The 13,568-nt window shown below is 43.4% G+C and overlaps 1 protein-coding gene across 1 annotated transcript in view; it reads left to right on the forward strand.

The window, feature by feature from the left end:
• The first annotated feature begins 663 nt into the window (after positions 1–663).
• Positions 664–13,568, forward strand: part of MME (membrane metalloendopeptidase) — an 87,642-nt gene continuing 74,737 nt past the window's right edge. Inside the window, exon 1 of the mRNA XM_083739450.1 lies at positions 664–1,027. The gene's annotated coding sequence lies outside the window, so the exon portion shown is untranslated. The remainder of the gene's footprint in view (positions 1,028–13,568) is intronic.

The following is a 13,568-nucleotide window of genomic DNA, read 5'->3' on the forward strand; positions in this document are numbered from 1 at the left end:
TCGGGACCATCTGTAACTCTACATTGTCACAAAGCACGTAAGCGCTGGCAACCAGAGAGATTTGGGGAGACAGACAGTCCTGTAATAGGACTATAAAAGATAGCATCATGAGAATAAATAAATTAAAAGATGCTCTTTAATGTAAGGAAATAAATTGTGATTAAGGTGGCGCCCCAGTAAAATACCTGAGGAGAATTCAAATGGTAACTAAATGGAAGAGCAGACTCCAGCTATTTTTAGTGTGGCTTCTGCATATTACAGTGTGATGCTGCGAGTATAAATAACGTTGTGGTAGCCCCAGGCTAGCGCTGAAGTACAGAAGACACCAAAAAAATCCCACCTAACAAAACAGAAAGAAAAAAAGATGCTGGAAATCTCTGCCAAATGTAAACCACATATTATGCAAGTGATAGACTCGCTCGGCAGCCAGGCCAAGCAAACATTTCCTAACCTATCTTCTTGAAGCAGCAGAAAGAGAGAGAAAATAACTTTTCTTGGTAAAGTGCTGGTTCACTGTTTGCAACCCTTCAGAGCTAGTTGAGAAAGCTTGTCCCGGGTCCTGCAAGTTCACCCGAACCACAAACTCCAACTGCCACTTGCTGACTCACACCCTAAACCACAGGCTTGGAAAACTGATAGGGACATGAGTAGAGATTGCAGTGAGAGCCAGAGATCTATCTGTCACTCTGACAAAGGGCTGCTGATTTTACCCCTAGAGAACATGCCCTGATGAGAAGCATCCAGCAAAAGTCAGCAGCAACCCTGCTGAAGAACTGGTTGGACCTGAGTGTCAAACGATCCACTGAAAGAAAGGAGGTTCTAGGCAACCCCACCTCCTGTATAAGGATCTGCAGAACACACTTTCAAGGCATAAGCTGGGATCAGCTTACTGCTTTCAGTCAAACTGTTCTCCGGGGTGCTTGTCCTGAAGACGCAGGGTGTACATCTGTCCACATCCTAGGACTTCACTTCTAGCCCAGAAGCACCAGAGCTAGCCCAGCTGTAACAAGACCCTAATGAGAAGCAGGTAAGTAAGTGAGTGGGCACCATGCCTTTCACTGAGAGTATTTGGGTGAAAATCTCTTCCTTTAGGGGGACTGCGTGGTGCTTGTTTGTTACAGGTGGTCAACAGCAGAAGTTCACAGACAGAAAAGAAGCTCTTCAGCTGTGACATTCGTTAGGTATATATCTCAGCTTTTTTCAGTTTAAAGCTAGAAATGTAGCATGTGGATGTAACCAATATGAGCTGTATCCAGCTTTCTCATTCCATCAGTGCAAGGATTTCCATTTGCACAATGGAACTTTTCCACCTCCTCCATCCGTGGCCCTCCAGAAACTGTTCTAGAGGTTCCGCCAATCCTCCAGAACAGGGTAGGAAAGGGTAAAGGATGTGTGCAAGGGGATGGGGGGGGGGGAGAGTACCATTGCACAAACAGAAATCCTTGTACTGAAAGAAGTTCTTGGATCCCACCCTAAGTTTATAATACACATATTGTACGCTTGGATTAAGTGTTGTTTCAGGACTGTTCCTTTATTATTATTTTACACATTTCACAATGGCTAAATAGACTCCCAAGCAATGGGGATTGTTATGATCTCAAGCTAGGTGGTCACAGGGTTTGAGTATGTTTCTCTCAATTATGCCCCAAGAGTCATGAGCAGCTTTTTCCGAGACTCAGAAACTACAGAACAAATTGGTGCTGTCATGGTGGCCAAAAATGACATCAAAAATGTTGTGTAGAACAAAGTTGATGTATTTTTCTCCCCGGATCTGTGCAGCTGCCCTGAGCATAGAAGCACGTTCGTTTTTTTAAAAATCACAAAATATCTCTCATCCGTGCAATTCAGAGATGTTTTAAAACCACATTTTATAATCACAATGTAAAAATAACAGGTGGTGCTTAAAGTTCTCCTTACCCAACAGGTAGCTAATACTGTCACTCTTGACAATTCTAATAATCTTGATAGAAAATGTCAGGAATCAGCCCTGCTTCTCTCACATACGAATGTCACAAGTCATTTATTAGCACAGGGGTAGCCAACATTGTGCCACCCTGATGTTACAGGACTACAGTTCCCATCATCCTTAGCAACTGGCCATGCTTTCTGGGGCTGATGGGATATGGAATCCATCAACATCTGGAAGGCACTACATTGCCCCCTCCTGCATTAGTACCTTCCACAATACTGCCAGCACAACCAGAATTATAAATGTGACAGCAGACAGGAAAGTTGTTCTGTTTTTCACCATAGCAATCTGCTTTGGGGGATGGCATCTATATAAACTTTGTTATGAAAGTGTCCTCTTTTTAGGAGCATAGTAAGCAGCAGAATTAAGATGACAGCAGCAATTATTGCCGAGTAACAAAAATCATCAAGAGCCATTCTAAAGAAAGAAAGAAACCCATTTACCTAGTAACTAAAAGCATGCAAAGGTGGAGGACTGCTTTGGAACAGAGTGGCACAGCACTGGTGGCACTGAGTTGAGAAAGTATGGTACTGCACAGCCACCCCGTGTTCGTCAGACAATGCGGGGCACATAAAGGAAACCCTCCGAGAATGATTCCAATGCATCAGTAAGTTCATATGGGAGAAAACAACATGTAATGTGCTCTAGAATTTAAGTTGCCCATATTCTCTGATGTGACAAACTGTATTCTGATATAACTCAACAGCTCCTTTTAGAGTGCCTGCAATCTGGGAACTCTTTGGGGAGCTCTCAACAGTTAGACAACTTGCCTTTCTTCTCCAATAAACATTCTGAGGCTAAATCTTATTTAATGCAGTGGTACCTTGGTTTTAGAACAGCTTAGTTTATGAACAACTTGGAAATAGAACGCTGCAAACCCAGAAGTAGATGTTCCAGTTTGTGAACTTTGCCTTGGAAGCTGAACATGTTCCTCTTCCTGTTGAGTGTGTCCCGTTTATAAATTGAGTCCCCAGCTGCTAATCAGAGGCTTCCTGTTGAGTCTGTCAGCTGTTGAGTCCCGAGCACCCACACAACACAGAGGTGATATTTGGAGCTTTTGTTTTTGCTAATTTTTTGGGTTTTTGTTTGTGTGGCTTTTTCGTTTTTTTGACTGTGACTTGTTCTTCTTTTAATGGGACTGACTTGTGACTGTGAGTTGTGACTTCGTTTTTGTGACTGTGGCTTGTGACTGTGTGGAACCCAGTTCAGCTACTGATTGATAGATTGTGTGACTGCAGAAATGGATAACCCCCCCCCCCATCTAAATAATGACTATCATCAGTGCACATAAACATTATTATTTTTTAAAAAATATCATCTACAATAGGTAAAGGTAAAGGTACCCCTGCCCGTACGGGCCAGTCTTGACAGACTCTGGGGTTGTGCGCCCATCTCACTCAAGAGGCCAGGGGCCAGCGCTGTCCGGAGACACTTCCGGGTCACGTGGCCAGCGTGACATCGCTGCTCTGGCCAGAGCCGCACACGGAAACGCCGTTTACCTTCCCGCTAGAAAGCGGTCCCTATTTATCTACTTGCACCCGGAGGTGCTTTCGAACTGCTAGGTTGGCAGGCGCTGGGACCGAGCAGCGGGAGCGCACCCCGCCGCAGGGATTCGAACCGCGACCTTTCGATCGGCAAGTCCTAGGCGCTGAGGCTTTAACCCACAGCGCCACCTGCGTCATCTACAATACTGTCTTATTTATTTTATTGTACAGTACATTGATCATTGCTTTCATTTTATGGAGCAGTGGTCTTGTTAGTTAGTAAAATTCATGTTAAATTGCTGTTTTAGAGGTTGTTTTTAAAAGCCTGGAACAGATTAATTCATTTTGCATTACTTTCTATGGGAAGGCATGCCTTGGTTTTAGAATGCTTTGGTTTTGGAACAGACTTCCAGAACAGATTAAGTTTGGGAACCAAGGTACCACTATAATACCTAAACTAGTCAGATGTCTTGGTCCCTGAACCCAGTCCCATAAAGTACCCTGAGGGAGATACAAGTGAGGTGGAATTAGGTTGCCTCACTCAAGAGGAAACATTTAGTACCCCCCCCCCCACGGGCTCTCTCAAACTGAGAATGCAGCTCTCCTGCCTTCCTCAGACTTGGGGGAAAAAATCCTTCCAAATTGTGAAAGAAAACACCTGGAAAAAAGGTCAACACAGCTAGCTTCTCAAGAAGGTGGGTCCAACAGCAGTATATGTCTTGCCAGGCCTCTGTAAGGCCTGAGATGGCCTGAATGCTTTGCTGAGACAACATATTCTAAGGCTTAGCAAATGGAATCACTGGGAGCTACCCAGGGTGCTGACCTGCCTTTGACATAACTGCCTTCAGCTTTTGCCCACACTTGACCTGTTTCTTCCTTCCACTTCCTTTGTGACAGCAGAATGGAATATAAGAACTGGCTAGCTCTTTTTAAAAGTGCAGAATCGTGGGTATGGATGTGGCCTCTGAGCAAAATTCTGATTCGCCGCACCACTGATTTCAGAAGTGGAGCATATCTCACCTGCTGGACAAACCATACGAAATGCCAGCTTTTACTTATTTCAGATATCCATAAAAATGAGATTTCCACAGACTTGGTCGCTTAGGAACTAGCCAGCCAGGTAACTATTCTCCTTTCACACTCAATTTGTACCTTCCTCGCCCTCCCCACAAATAAATAAATAAATCCAGTTTCTTTCACCCCTCCGGCCTGGTTCTTTTACATTCATTCCTTCCTCATCTTTGTTCCCAGTTGACTTTTCATGATAATAATGTAAATGAGTGTTTTATCTCTCAAATTTCCTTCAGCACCTCCTCTGGCCCTTCCCCCTCACATGAGGGAGAGCTCCTTCCCCCTCACATGAGGGGTGCCTCACCCCTCTGGGTTTGTCTAGCTCATGGATACATTTACAGTATTCAGCATGCAATGAGTTGCTGGTGCTGGCATTAGTCTAACCAAATGGCGACAGCATGGTTTAGGGGGCTGGGCAGGCAAGTGATGAAGCCCTGGGCAAGTCATGCCACTAAAGTGGCCCAAGACCTACTAGGTGTGGGTGGGGATCCTGGCTCACAGTTTGAGAATCCCTACCCTAAGGACTATTAGGAATTATGGAACTGCTCCCCCCCCCATGCCATATTTCCACAATTAAAACTAAATACTGCCATATTCATTATCTCTGTACGTTACCTCTATTCTTATTTTTGCTTACAATTGGGCTCTGCAAATAAATGTGACCAAATTACAGCTGTCCTTTGCATGACATGACCTGCTAATCGAAGTCATCCCTTTACGGCTTTGTCAAAGTGGGCTATTGTCAACAGAAACTCATTTCGCCCATGGTGCGTTTCTGAGGCTCTAAGGTGCCACAAGGGCTCTCGGCTGTTTTTACTGTGATTATGTTACCCATGATTATACACTGTGGTTGGAATAAGGCTCTTGATGTCATTCTCATTTTGCCCCTCTGATGTAATGAGGAGCAAGAGTATTCATAATTTGCCATTATTTAAAGTGGATGATAACTGTAAAAAAAAAAAAAAAAAACCAGCACACCAAAGCAACCTTCAGACACTATGTGCATTGCTGTTCTTAAGTTCATCTTAAGTTCACAAGCATTCAGTGATGGAAAATGATGTCATAAAAAGCAAACTTGCAGCTCCAAAATAGAGGATGAAGACAGATGCTGTGCCAGAGCTATGTTCATGTATGAACACACAATGTTTAAAATAAGAGCAAGCAAGAACAACCAGAAAGGTTTTTTAGAACTCTGGTCTTCATTACGTTCTGGAATGACATATAAAGGGCAATATTCAACCATATAATGTCTTTGCTCTGCTATAATATTGCAGTGTGTGTGTATGCGCTTGTATAAGGTTTTTAAAAAACAAAAGTGGGGATAGAAGTATGCACAGAAGTCCTGCTCTAAGCATCCCTGGTGTAAAGGTAAAAAAAGGTAAAGGATCCCTGGATGGTTAAGTCCAGTCAAAGGCGACTAGAGGTTTGCTGTGCTCATCTCATTTTCAGGCCAAGGGAGCCGGCGTTTGTCCACAGACAGCTTTCCGGGTTATGTGACCAGCATGACTATACCGCTTCTGGCACAACAGAACACCATGACAGAAACCAGAGCACATGGAAACACCCTTTACCTTCCTGTCACAGTGGGACCTATTTATCTCCTTGCACTGGTGTGCTTTTGAACTGCTAGGTTGGCAGGAGCTGGGACAGAGCAACGGGAGCTCACCCTGTTGCCTGGATTCGAACCACTGACCTTCTGAATGGCAAGCCCAAGAAGCTCAGTGGTTTAGACCACAGCACCACCTGTGTCCACTATTCTATGCATAGGTCCCAACCTTCCTGTGTTGAGCAGAAAGGTGTCCTTGGTTGCATGGAAAGACCTTCTTGCATTCAAGTGAATGCAAATAAAATCTGCCTACAGACTATCCCCATGGGCAGGAAAAACCCAAAGGGGCTCACCTACAGAAGAAAGAAACCACCTGAGATCATTTTCCCCAGGGCCACTTTAAACCCTGGGTGGTGATGGTGAGGTATCCCCTGAAGCATGAGTAGGCAAACTAAGGCCCGGGGGCCGGATCCTGCCCAATCGCCTTCTAACTCCGGCCCACGGATAGTCCGGGAATCAGCGTGTTTTTACATGAGTAGGATGTGTGCTTTTATTTAAAATGCATCTCTGGGTTATTTGTGGGGCATAGGAATTCGTTCGTTTCCCCCAAAAAAATGTAGTCTGGCCCCCCCCCCCCCAAGATCTGAGGGACAGTGGACCGACCCCCTGCTGAAAAAGTTTGCTGACCCCTGCACCTGAAGCAATAGTTTTATAGATAATATAGTTTCTTCTTAGACTTGCTTGTCTCCCCTGTTTTTCTCTATGGTTTTCAGATTTCATAATTCCAAGTGTTCTTTATGTACTGCTTTCACATGGACCGACCCCTGATGGAATGACTACTTCTGTGAGTTGGTATCTTTATCATCAGTCCCTTGGCAATATCTACTGTTCTTTCTACCCATTCCCTCTATAGGAAGTACCTGGAACCTGGGTGGATTATGACAAACTGAAAAATCCTGCAATATATGTCTCCAAGCATCCACAATGAATCATACCTTTTTGGGGTGGGGTGGGGGTGTTAATTGTAATCAGTCAGCATGTAAATATTAAATTACTTCTTTCGTAAGTGTTTTATTTTCCCTTTTTTAAAGAAGAAAAAATGGCTTGCTTTTCCCTTTTACCCAAGAATATTAGAAAGTCTCTAATATTGCCACAATTGTGTGTGTGGTTATTTGTTATTGTTGAGTGAAAGGGGGTGAGGTTGAAATATACCATTCTTCTGCTTATCAATGGATATTGTTAATATTTGGTGGATGGTTCATACTTCTTCCTTCACATCACAGGGTTAAACTGCACATGTGTATTAACAACCTATTTTAAAAGCATTTAGTTACAATAATTTAAAAGCATTTGTGCACACATGCCTACTATGAACATGATGGGTTTTTTAAAAAAAGAAAAGGAAAAAAATCTGAAGGCAGAATCAATTCCTACCCTCCCCTTACTCCATGCATGGATAATTCCAATTATACACTATACAGATTTTCAATGACCTTCTTTCCCCCACTACATTCTTGTGTACAGGCAGTACTATTTATTATATGACAGGTGTGGAGTTTTTAAATCATCCCCCCCCCCCAAATCTCTACTAATTTCAAAAGAGACTCTCTCTCTCTCTCTCTCTCTCTCTCTCTCTCTCTCTCACACACACACACACACACACACAGAACCAATATACATAAATTTGGAAATCAGTGCAAACAACACAATTATCTGAATGAGTTAATTTGTAACACTGTGGGGACAGAATCAGCCATCTACTTCTGCAAACCAAGAATCAGGAAAGAGTGCTGGGTGCCTTTAAAGTTTTGTTTTTTTTTTTTTGTTTTTAAAGAAAAACAGAATATCTGTAACTACTTTGGGGAGAAATTGGATGGCATTTTCATGCCTGGGAACCTCTCCTGAAGGGATTCATCCTGCCAAATTTCAGAAGGAAGGCTGCAGTGATTTCCCCACAAACTAGGGTACCCCTGTGTCCGGATTTTTCCAGACATTATTAGGATTTCAAAGGGGGAATTGACATCTGGTAGAATGTCCAAAAGTGGTGGTTTGTGCTGGATCTTAGGCAAGTCAATTGAAAACAACTTTGGGGTTTGTTTGTGTGTGTTTTTTTCAAAAAGCTCAACAACGTTTGGGGTGTCTTGTTTTTAATTTTTGAAACATCGCAAACGCTGCTTCTACAATTTCAGAGTGGGTAAAGAGGTTTCACTTAATCTTCCCTTGTTTTCCCCCAGTCAATTAGCCTGGAAATAGCTGACATCGGGGAGATGCTCCTAGGTAAGAAATTTACCAGAGAAATTAGTCTGGTTGTTTTCCTGCTAGGCAACTTTAAAGTAGATGTGGTTGGGGAGAGAAGCAAAAGAAGATTCACTGTCCATTCCCAAAAACACCGGGATTGGAGAGTCTGAGTAAATCATTCCTTCTGATTACAAGTTTGACTAATCAGCTTTCCTCCTCCCTCTCTCCACCTGGGTTTTGCTCTACCTCACCCCCCACAACCCCTCTTGCTGTCTTAGGGATGTTAGTTGTGCTTTTAGCAGAGTTGTCTGTAGTGTTTGTTACGGATGTTGAGGTTGCCAAGGCGCCATGAAGTGCTTCAGGAAACCTGTTTCAGTTCTGAGTGACAGATTCCCAGTTCACTTTAAACAAGCCCTGAAGGACCTTGCTTCAGAATCACCCGAACAGAAACAAAAGCCACATAGCCACTGGTTGGAAACAGTCATATACAGAGCAGCAGTTATGGCAGAGATGAAGAGGACAAATTCATCTGCTCATAGGTGCTTTGGCTTTTAAGAAAACCTTTCTTCTTTTACTACTCAATTTCTCATGGCACACTAGCAGTTGAAAACGGTTGCCTTGGGTATATAACGGAGAAGCAATGCGCCTAAATAAGTGAACTAATGGGAACCTGGCATTTAAAGCACAACCCAGGGACTGAAACCCATGGATAAAAGTACTGAGCAGTGGAATTCAGGTCCAATTATTTCAATATGTCTTAGGCAATCTTTCATACATTGACTTGGGAGTAAGCTCCATCAACCTCACTTGGTCTTACTTCCAGGTAAAGGTAAAGATAAAGGAACCCCTGACCATTAGGTCCAGTTGTGACCAACTCTGGGGTTGTGGCGCTCATCTCGCTTTATTGGCCGAGGGAGCCAGCGTACAGCCTCCGGGTCATGTGGTCAGCATGACTAAGCCGCTTCTGGTGAACCAGAGCTGCACACAGAAACACCATTTACCTTCCCGCCGGAGTGGTACCTATTTATCTACTTGCATTTTGACGTGCTTTCGAACTGCTAGGTTGGCAGTAGCAGGGACCAAGCAATGGGAGCTCACCCCATTGCAGGGATTCGAACCGCCGACCTTCTGATCGGCAAGTCCTAGGCTCTGTGGTTTAAAACACAGCACCACCTGTGTCCCTACTTCCAGGTAAACATGCTTGCAATTGCACTGCTGGGCATGTCACATTTCTGAATCGAACTCATTCAGCACCCTCTTCTGCACGTCAACTCAAAAGGGACTCCATCTATGTTCCAAGGGGTTTACAGCCACAATTCCATCCTTAAAGCCCATTCCTTACTCTGCGATGGATTTTCAATGTGACTTTTTACAAATCAAGAACTATAAAGGGCATTCCTTTAAAGTTATTGGATTGATAATGATTCGGGACCCTCCCCCCCCCAAGAAAATCAATAGTATTAGGGACAAATTAGATGTGCTGCTAAGTACTTTGTTAGCAATGGTGTCTAGGACTTTTTATTTAATAATAGGTGGCAGGAAGGACAATTTTAATTGAGGCTGCAATATGTGGGGAGGGGAAGCGCAACTCTTTATCCCAAGCTGTGATCCTTAGAAAAATTGCCTCCTGTGTTGCTGTTACAGATAATTCCTCTGTTTTCGTGATACATATGTAGGCACCTCAGGACAGGAGGAAGTGATGTTTGGAGAGTAAAAATAATTTCCCAGCAGGGTGCCTGTTTTAAAGTTGGTCTTGGTGAAGACTTTATTATTATTTATTAAATTTCTTTATTGCCCTTCATCTGAGGATCAGAGGGCAGTTTACAATATAAAGCCTCCCTTGGCTTTGGAAAGAAGAGGAGGTAGCCCCTGTTGATATTCTACATATGAGGCCACTTAAATAATATTTTTTATTATTTTAATGTAAACTGTTTAGAGATCTTTATTACATTAACCATTAAATGAAAAATAAAAATAAAATGAGAGGTCACCACCTCTCTCTCTCTCTCTCTCTCTCTCTCTCTCTCTCTCTCTCTCTCTCTCTTCTAGTCATATTCTCAGATAGATTTCCATTTCCCTCTTAAATCTATGCTGGATTTCAAAACTAAGTTTTTATAAATGGAAAACTTTTTGGCCTATGTACAGACCAAAATGGTTTTCTGGCCATTAAAGTTTTTCCCCTCACTGTGTATAAATGAGAAAGCTGAGAGTGATAATGGGGGTAGGGCCTGGGGTTGGTTTTTGAAGCTGCATTAAAAAGGACATTAAGATGGGCCTTTTAAGTAGATGGGTTGCTGTAATAAGTGAAGTGGCAGTGCTTGAAAGAACCATGGTGGAATATGTGTGTGTGTGTGTGTGTGTGTGTTTAAATTGAGATGTCTTGATTAATTTGGGGGCCATTTCTCCCTCTCCTTTTGGAAGGCAGGGTATCGTGATTGTTGTCGGCATTTATAGCTTTATTAGCAGAGAATGAGATATCAGTGCTCATCTTCTTAATGGAGACATTTCGACACACTGTGGGATGTTTTTATTCCTTGCTGTTCGGTATATGAAAACGTTTTGTCACTTTTCGCACCATCCTTTTTCAGGAAGTGCCTTCTTGACTTAATTGCTGTCTATCCATCTTCATTTCACTGATGTCCATTCTGGGTCATTTGCTCATCATATCAGGGATGAATCCAGAGCACCCCCACCCCATTTGCATTTCTGAAAAAGCAAATAATGGAATTTGCTACGCTATATACTTGCACTAGTGATGGACTCGTATGGTTCCTTTGTCTTTTTCATTGGGGTAAGGGACACTACCATGGCTTGTGTGGCAATGCTGACCTCTGACTCTGGCCCTGAGCCTCACACAGATGGGGTCCTTGATTGTGTCACTGTGGATAAAAGGATAATTGCCCCCATGATTGAGGGAGTCAGCACTATGCAACCTGCTGATGTGTCACACATGTGCACGAGTGGCATGAGCACATTGTGTGGCATGCACACACATTGAGGGAGATATTGAAGGGGGCCTCCTTGAAAATTTGGGGGGAGGCTTCTTGGCCCCCACTAGATGGTGCCCCTGATAGTCCTTGCCATGCCCATCGCCCTTCAGCATCTTGGAAGGACCTGAGAAAAGTCTATCTGGATAATAATTTATTTATTTATTTATTTATTTATTTATTTATTTATTTATACCCCGCCCATCTAGCTGGGTTTCTCCAGCCACTCTGGGAGGCTTCCAACAGAATATTAAAATACAATAATCTATTAAACATTAAAAGCTTCCCTAAACAGGGCTGCCTTCAGATGTCTTCTAAAAGTCTAGTAGTTGTTTTTCTCTTTGACATCTGGTGGGAGGGCGTTCCACAGGGCAGGTGCCACTACCAAGAAGGCCCTCTGCCTGGTTCCCTGTAACTTGGTTTCTCGCAGTGAGGGAACCGCCAGAAGGCCCTCGGCGCTGGACCTCAGTGCCCGGGTAGAACGATGGGGGTGGAGACGCGCCTTCAGGTATACAGGACCGAGACCTCTTAGGGCTTTAAAGGTCAACACCAACAGCCCAATAGTCCAGAATCCTGTTCTCACTGTGGTCAAACAGATGTCCATGCAAGCAGGACATGGGCGCAGCAATGCCATTTGTAACTCCCAGCAACTGGTGTTCAGAGGCATGCTGCCTCCAAGAGTAAAAACAGAACACAGCCATCATGCCTAGTAGTCATAGGCTTACAGTCCATGGAATTTCCCAATTCTCTTTTAAAGCCATCAGTAACTACATCTTATGGAAATGAATTCTGTAACCATCCATTGCATGAAGAAGGAATTTCTTTTGCCTTTCCTGAATCTTCCAATGTTCAGCTTCGTTGGATGGCCCTGGGTTCTAGTGTTCTGAAAGAGGGAGAAAAATGTCTCCCTGTCCATTTCTTCCATTCCATGTAGCTAGTTTGAGGTCTGGATGTGTATCTACACCTGCCTGATAATGTTGCGAGTGGGTACATACCATCACTGCCATCACCACTTCCTCCATCATTCACCTGGACAAACAGGCCAGACCTTACGCCAAAGAATAAACGGACATAAATCAGACATCAGGAATCACAAGACAGAGAAACCAGTAGGAGAACACTTCAATCTCCCAGGACATTCTATACAAGATCTCAAAGTAGCTGTTTTACTACAAAGGAATTTCAGAAATAGACTGGAAAGAGAAGCTGCTGAATTGCAACTTATCACCAAACTTAAAACCATGGAGAAACCTGGCCTGAACAAAGACCTTGGATTCTTATCTCATTATACATGACAAAGCCATTTTTCACCTTCTCACCCCTTGCTTCTTCCTGTAAGACCTATTGCAGTCGTTAAGAGTCGTCAACAGGCTCATCACAGCTATCTGCCAATCACCCATTCCCACCACCCTTCTGAGTAATACCCCTCCCCACCTTCTCACTAAATAGAAGGGTATGGAAACTTCTGTTTCAGTGTATCTGAAGAAGTGTGCATGCACACGAAAGCTCACACCAAGAACTGACTTAGTTGGTCTTTAAGGTGCTACTAGAAGGAATTTTTTTTGTTTTGACTATGGCAGACCAACATGGCTACCTATCTGTAACTGTCACCTGGACCATGTACAAAGAGGGAAAGGCATGAATAACCTAAGCAAGGGAAGGGATTGAAAGCAGCATGTTGAGGAAAAGCATTAATATTATTATTATTAATAATAATAATAATAATAATAATAATAATAATAATAATAATATCCCACCCTCCCTGGCCAGAGCCAGGCTCAGAGTGGCTAACATCATACAAATAAGACAATGCATAAAATGCATAAAAACAAGTGATCAATAAATTAAGATACATCCCACAATTAATTCAAACAAATTAAAATTAAAATGGGACAAGTGGCAATCTTCAAGTTAAAATTGAAGGCAGTTACCAACTGTTTCCACTGATATTATAAGCACCTGTGAGCGGGCTCGGAACCTCCTTCATGTTTGTTCTTATACAAGGAGAAAATGAGTCAGACTGAACCCTGACCAAAGGCCTGGCGGAACGGCTCCATCTTGCAGGCCCTGCGGAAAGATGTCAAGTCCCGGAGGGCCCTAGACTCTTGTGAGAGAGCGTTCCACCAGTCCGGGGCCATGGCTAAAAAGGCCCTGGCTCTGGTCGAGGCCAGTCTGATCTCCCTGGGGCCCAGAATCTTTAGGATGTTGTTATTTGCAGACCTTAAGGTCCTCCATGGGGCATACCAGGAGAGGCGGTCCCATAGGTACGAGGG

Source organism: Podarcis gaigeae (genome assembly GCF_964106915.1).
Source record: "Podarcis gaigeae genome assembly, chromosome: 5".
Lineage (NCBI taxonomy): Eukaryota > Metazoa > Chordata > Lepidosauria > Squamata > Lacertidae > Podarcis > Podarcis gaigeae.